Source organism: Pelophylax lessonae (genome assembly GCF_965119305.1).
Source record: "Pelophylax lessonae genome assembly, chromosome: 2".
In the NCBI taxonomy this organism is placed as follows: Eukaryota; Metazoa; Chordata; class Amphibia; order Anura; family Ranidae; genus Pelophylax; species Pelophylax lessonae.
In genome coordinates this window covers 480,724,989-480,732,026 of record NC_138769.1, presented here as the reverse complement: position 1 = coordinate 480,732,026, position 7,038 = coordinate 480,724,989, and the positions used below count along the sequence as shown (strand labels likewise).

At 38.4% G+C, this 7,038-nt stretch overlaps 1 pseudogene across 1 annotated transcript; it reads left to right on the top strand.

Moving 5' to 3' along the window:
- The first annotated feature begins 1,894 nt into the window (after positions 1-1,894).
- On the top strand, positions 1,895-5,373 carry LOC309545536 (annotated as a pseudogene). Its single transcript has one exon. The product of its transcript is annotated as an uncharacterized misc_RNA (transcript).
- Positions 5,374-7,038: the final 1,665 nt, after the last annotated feature.

Sequence of the window (7,038 nt, the reverse complement as noted above, 5' to 3'; positions counted from 1 at the left end):
AGCCACAAAATTCATACTTTTGGTTAAATAAAGCAAATTAGATGGCCACAAGATGGCTCTAATCAATCTTTAACCACACAACAATGAGCGGCTCTGCTGCTAAGACTACCGATGGGCTTTTTTCCTACCTCTCCTAACTCACCTACTTCTTTATCCTAGCTTTTCTGTTTTATACTTTATGTTGATAGTGAATATACTGCCTGAATTAAATATATTTAATTTGTTTTCAAATTATAAAACCCAATAGGTTCTAAACCCACGCAAATCAATAACCAAAAAACAAATAAACTACAATAAAGAGCTGCGTGTTGTAAAGTGTAAAAAAACACCTATACAGAAAAAAAAAAAACAAAGGAACCACGCTCCTACATCATAAAATACATATCACCATAGTGAATAAACAATAGCGAATAGACAAAAAAATTAATTCATCCTCATAACCCCTGAGGACATCAGACATAGACTGACGAAACGGCATTGGGTGGTGTTTGAGATACATCAATTCCACTCAGCTGGAAAGCAGTTGGAGCGCAAATCGGTGATTCCTATACAATAACTGCTGATCCCTGTCTTCTTTGATGTGAGTGCAATACAACCTTCTTTTTAAAATAAATGCTTTGAAATACTGCACCATGAGAGTGTTTCTTCCTCTCCCTCTCTATATGGCAACACTGGAGCTTTGAATACGCTATTTATTTACATATTAAATGGATGACAGCAGTGGTTTAAATTCATTCCTATGACCTCATGTATGACATCTTGGATTTTCCCATATGCACAATTTGACTCCCTGTAATAGGGGTCAATTGAGTCTGGTGCGTGCATAGTGCTCGTGGAGAGGAACTTTTCCTATACTTCACGATTTTTATGTTTTTTTTATTATTTAAATGAAGATGTATTTATTTACTAGTTTTATTGATAAATTATTATTATTTATAAATTATAATACATTTATTTATCAAATGATAACACAAAATCTGAAATCATTTATGGATCAAAAAACATAAATTACAAATACAAACATTTACATAGACATGTGTTGCATTATTTATATAGGATTATATATTATATATCCTATATTTATATAGGATATTCTGTATGCGTATGGATTATAGCCTAACACAGCTGGTTGGCAAGTTGCACTTTACATATCAGAAGACCTGAGGAGTTACTCGCAGGGGGTCGTAAAATGTAGATTGGCCTTTGGCCTGACAAAAGGTATTTATTGATGATAACTTGAGAGGAAATGGTGGATTGTTTACCTGGTAAACATTACAAGTGGGATCTTTTCACAGTGATATCAAAGAGTATTTTGGGTTGACCTAGCAGAACACCCCCCCCCCCCCCCCAGTGTCACACTGGTATTTCAGGAGCTGGCAGTCACACTTATATACTGACACACACACAATACACACACACACACATACACACACATTCATACATGAGGATGAGAGCACAGGCTTAGGAATGGGACTCTGAAGGCTGCTATTTACTCTGTTGGATTTTGTCATCTGTTGCAAATATCTTTATTCTTTTGTGAAGTCTCAATAAATGCATCTCTCTGGAAGAACTGGGTCGTTGCAAGAATAACTCGCATTATAGAAATAATTAATTAATACTACCACTAATACGAATATAATATATCACTACATTGGTGCCGTGACCCGGATCAGAAGTGCATTTCGGACTTGGAACCAGAAGTCAGTGAGGACGCAAAAACTGTGCTGTGACCCCAAAGTTTGGTGGTGACTTAAGACGGTGAGGACCCAGGAAGAAAGTTTTGAACCCCAGGACCAGGATCTGGAGAAGATTATAAGCCTAGGAACCCTAACAGTTGGTAAGTGTGCCTTGTTCCTTATTTTCTGAATAGTTATTTATTTTTATTTCTTGCACAATGGCTGTGTCTGGTTGTGACAATAGCACTAAGGGAGAGAATGTGAATATGTGGCTGCTAAATTATATAAAAAGTCATGGGGGACCTTATGATATTCCCCAAGAATATAGACAGTCCTGGGATTTGATGAAATGCTTTTTATCTGATAATGTCTTTAATAAGAAAACAAAAAATAAGAAACGTAAAGGTATCATTATTCAGGGATTATTGTCTTGTTGTACAGAATTATTGGAGGAGATTAAAGGGAAAGAGCAGCAAATTCTAGAACAGGCTCAGAGATATGAGGTTTTGGAGAAAGAGTTGAATGAGAGGATATCGGATCTGAGGTTACATGCTATTACTACTGGGGAGGCGCTGATTGAGAAGGCTAAATTGTGTGATGGTTTAAGTCGGGAGAATGAGGAATTGTCAGTAAAAATACAAGTTGCTGAGAAACAATTGGAGGAATGTAAACATGCTGCTAATATTGCTTTTGATAAATTGGCAGAAAAATCTAATTATGCGCACCAAAATGATACGTCTAAAATTAAGCTTGATACCAAAGATTATAAGCCAATATATCCCTGGGATGAATTAAATGCAGTCACAGGTATACCAGCAGCTCCTACCACTACAACCACTGTATTAAACACTGACAATTCAAGTGAAGTTCAATTGATCACAAAACAATTAAAGCCACAGGAGATGGAAGCCATTGTAAGAGAGATAGGACAAGTACCCCGCTATGATGTAAATAGATTCATGAAATGGTTTTGTGATTTGCAGAGAGTCAGAGACACATACAATTTGAATATAGAAGACCTAGCTAGAATTTTGCAGAAAAGTGCAGGCAATGGATTGTGGGCACGGATTTTGCAGAATTGTGGCCAGCGTCATAAAGTTAAGGATGTTTTAAGGGAATTGTTAAAGGCATTGTATGGTGTGACAACAAATGTGTCCTTGTCAGGAAAAATTAGACAGATGAAAAATGAATGCCCATATGAACTTGCAGATAGAATTAGAAGTGTGATGGAATATGTAATGACTGGAAATCCAGGTTTTGAACACGGTGGTTCACAGGGCAATGTTATTAGAAGCATTAGATAATGATGTCAGGGAAGGTATTTTATCTGTTACACCTGATCCTAGTGATTATAATGATATTTTGTTGAGAGTGGATAATTTGTGGAGGAGAAAGTGCAGAGAGGACAGTATGGCGGTTGATGCAGCTAGAATTTTTAGAGTCGAGGGTCAGCAAGATAGAGTTGATTTTAAAGGACCATGGAGGGGAAGAACAAATTACAGTTCAGGAAGTTATAGAAGGCCAGAACCCAGAGGAAAGCCTAGCAAACAGCCTTGGGTGCCATTTAATGAAATCAGAAGTGAGAGAGATCGTTTGCAGGAGGAGCTGAATAAGATACAGGAAGAAATGGAAAAAATAAAAGCAGGAGGGGTCAAAATAGCAGTAGTAGGAAAGGAGAATGCTGTGACACCCTCTACCAGTGATTGTTAGGGGTCCCGAGCCCCCCACGCCCCGTCCTGCCAATTCTTAACTGACTTAACATTAGACTCCTGGGGGCGGCCCACTGTTGATGTAACATTAGGGGGAACTCATGTAAATGCGCTGTTAGATAGTGGAGCAGCTGTTAGTTTTAGTAAATCTGTTGTCCCTGGAAATGAGAAAATTAGAATAACAGGTGTCACTGGACATTCCATTGAAGCTCCTTTGGTGCATGGTGTTAAAATGCAAATAGGGGGAGAAAAGTGGAAGTGTGATGTTGTTTGTCAGAATCAGGACATAATTGGTGCTGATGTCTCTGTGCAGCAGGGTCTGGTGGTTGATCTTGCAAACATGAAGTTGTGGAAGATGTCTGGAGATGAGGGTTGGGTCATGTGTGGCATCCTCCCATGGAATTGATAACAGCAGCAGTAAAACCTGTCGGTGTGTTACATGGAGATTGGGATCCCTGTTGGGATAGTCTGATGTGTGAATTTGAAGACATAATGGCTAAACATAAACAAGATTGTGGTAGGATGAATACAATGATTTTATTGGAAGGATTTGATCCGGCACCTCTCAAGCAATACCCAGTGCCAAAGGAGGCCATTAAACCTATAACAGAAGCTATAAAACAATTGGAGGCGCAAGGTACATTAAAAAGGGATGCATCGATATGCAATTCGCCAGCCTGGCCAGTCATCAAACCTGATGGGTCGTTCAGGCTGACGATAGATTACCGTGCCTTAAACAAATATGCTAAAAGTATGGCACCTGTGGTAGCAGCTTACCCTGAAATGATTGCCAAATTAACGCCAGAAATGAAGTGGTTTACGGTCATTGATATCAGTAACAGCTATTGGAATTTACCCCTTGACCCATCATGCCAATACAAAAGAGCTTTCAGCTGGGCAGGCCTTCAATATTATTGGACAGTTATGCCTCAAGGCTATAAAGACAGTGCAGCAATATTTCATTCACATATGAAAGAAGTGATTGATAAGTTTTCAAACCCTGAGAGAGTAATTTCATATGTTGATGACATTTTGATTGGGTCGGCCTCCATGGAGGTGCATGTGAACGATGTGAGGGAAATGTTGCTGCTTTTGAGAGAAGCAGGTTTGAAAATTAACCCAAAGAAAATACAATTGGGGAAACAGGAAGTCCAATTTCTGGGTGTTACTGTGGGACAGTCAGGGTGAAGTATAAATGAACAAAGGGTTGAACTGATAAGTAATATGCCATTGCCCACTGATGAAAAAAGTCTGAGACAATTCTTAGGCATGACAGGTTTCTGCAGGGAGTTTGTGCCTCATTATGCGTCATTTACAGAGTGTTTGTATAATCTGCTAAAACAAGACGAATGGAAATGGAAATCAGAGCACACACAAGCCATTGAAGCTTTAAAAGAAACTTTAGGCAACGCCCCTGCACTAGCATCACCAGACCCAAATAAAGAATTCAGACTCTATCCACATGTAGGCCCCAGTACCTTATCTGTTGCCATCACGCAAGACTATTTTGGAAAACAAAGACCTGTAGCCTATGCATCACGTTTACTATCATCTGTAGAACAGAAGTATCCTTTGTGTACTCGTATGGTGCTGTGTTGTTATTGGGCAATAAACAAATTCAGGTACTTGACAGGTACACAAAAGGTCATCATTGCTAGTCATCACACTCCTATAGTCATGTTAGCAAATGGGAAATGGAAAGAAACAGATGTAAATTGTAAAAGGCTTGCAAGATGGACCACAGCTTTATTGTCAGAGAATATTGAGGGCTTAATGTTAAAGGAACCTAGTGTCCTGGTTGGTGGATTGATGATTGAAGGTGAACCTCATGAATGTCAAGTGCAAGGAAATAGTTTGCAGCACAGAGTTTTTACTGCCGTATCCAAACCTTTTGACCTTGAAAGTGAGTGCTGGTATGTTGATGGTTCTTCTTACTATAAAGATGGAAGTAGAATTGCAGGATTTGCTGGTATTTGTGTAAAAGATGGCGAGGTACAGAGACAATTTTCATATTCATGTAGAGCTCGTTCTGCACAGTATGTGGAAATAGCAGCCTTCAGAGTCCCATTCCTAAGCCTGTGCTCTCATCCTCATGTATGAATGTGTGTGTATGTGTGTGTGTGTGTATTGTGTGTGTGTCAGTATATAAGTGTGACTGCCAGCTCCTGAAATACCAGTGTGACACTGGGGGGGGGGGGGGGGTTTCTGCTAGGTCAACCCAAAATACTCTTTGATATCACTGTGAAAAGATCCCACTTGTAATGTTTACCAGGTAAACAATCCACCATTTCCTCTCAAGTTATCATCAATAAATACCTTTTGTCAGGCCAAAGGCCAATCTACATTTTACGACCCCCTGCGAGTAACTCCTCAGGTCTTCTGATATGTAAAGTGCAACTTGCCAACCAGCTGTGTTAGCCTATAATCCATACACATACAGAATATCCTATATAAATATAGGATATATAATATATAATCCTATATAAATAATGCAACAACATGCTCTCCATTGCACCCTGTAATTTAAAGTGGGAAATGAACAGATAGAAATATAGGTATTATTCTTTTTATAATAAACCAAATTATAGGTTGAGTTTCAGAGAGCTAATCTCTTTTTGTGGATTTAGTGAATGGTACATTTAAAGAAGTAAAAGTATCTCGTTCTTCATCTCTCATCCCTTTTTATTGGAATAATCTTGAGTGATATTTGACGTTTTTATCAGCCGGCTTAAAAAGTAAAATTACTGATGTTCTAGATAGAAATTTTAAAATTGTTTCAGCTAGAATACAGCTTTTCAAGAGTACATTTACATCTAAAGGATATAAGGAATGTCCCTTGCATGCAGACAGAAAGCTGCATTACAGAAATAAAATGATAAAAGGAATGTGATGTAAAGGCCTCATGTAAATTATTATTGCCTTTTAAGCCTTATTAAAAGAGGCTCTTTTTATTTTTAAACATTAACTGTATTGGTACGTGTTCCCCAGGACAGTGCTCACCTCACCATTCCCTTTATTTGATTTGGGAAGTCCTCATGCTGTTTTTTACAAAAAAAAAAGAGCTGGAAAAAAAAAAAACATCATTTAGGGGCTAGACATTTTTTATTTATTTTTGTCCATAAAGTATATTAGGTATAAATTGGAGATAAACAGTAAACACAATAAGTACAGTCACTTTACACAAAGTGGGAAGATACACAACATAGAACAAAATGTGCTGACATCCTATTAACAACAATCAGATCCCATGAGGCCTATGTAAACTGTAATCAATGAGAAAACAGGAAAGTAAACAATTTTGGTCAGGTTAAATGCGAAAAACTTATCCAAAGGGGTAGTGTAGGTCTGCAAGCTTGGGTGGAAACATTTATTTGGACAATAGGAATGAGGGAGATGGTGTGTATGTCCCGTGAAGGACCTCTATGCATCCTGCACATAGAGGGAGATGCAGAGAGTGCAAATATTGTGGTTTGGTGTAAGAATTATTACAGGTGAGCAGAAAGGTGATAGGAAGGGATATGATTAGGGATAGGAAGGGGGGAAGGAGAGGAGAAATTAGAGGAAGGGGGGAGATGAGAAAGAGAGAGAAATTAAGTATGAGAGAGAAAGAGAAAAAAAAGGGGGGGGGGGAATGAGGCTCCATGTAATGTACA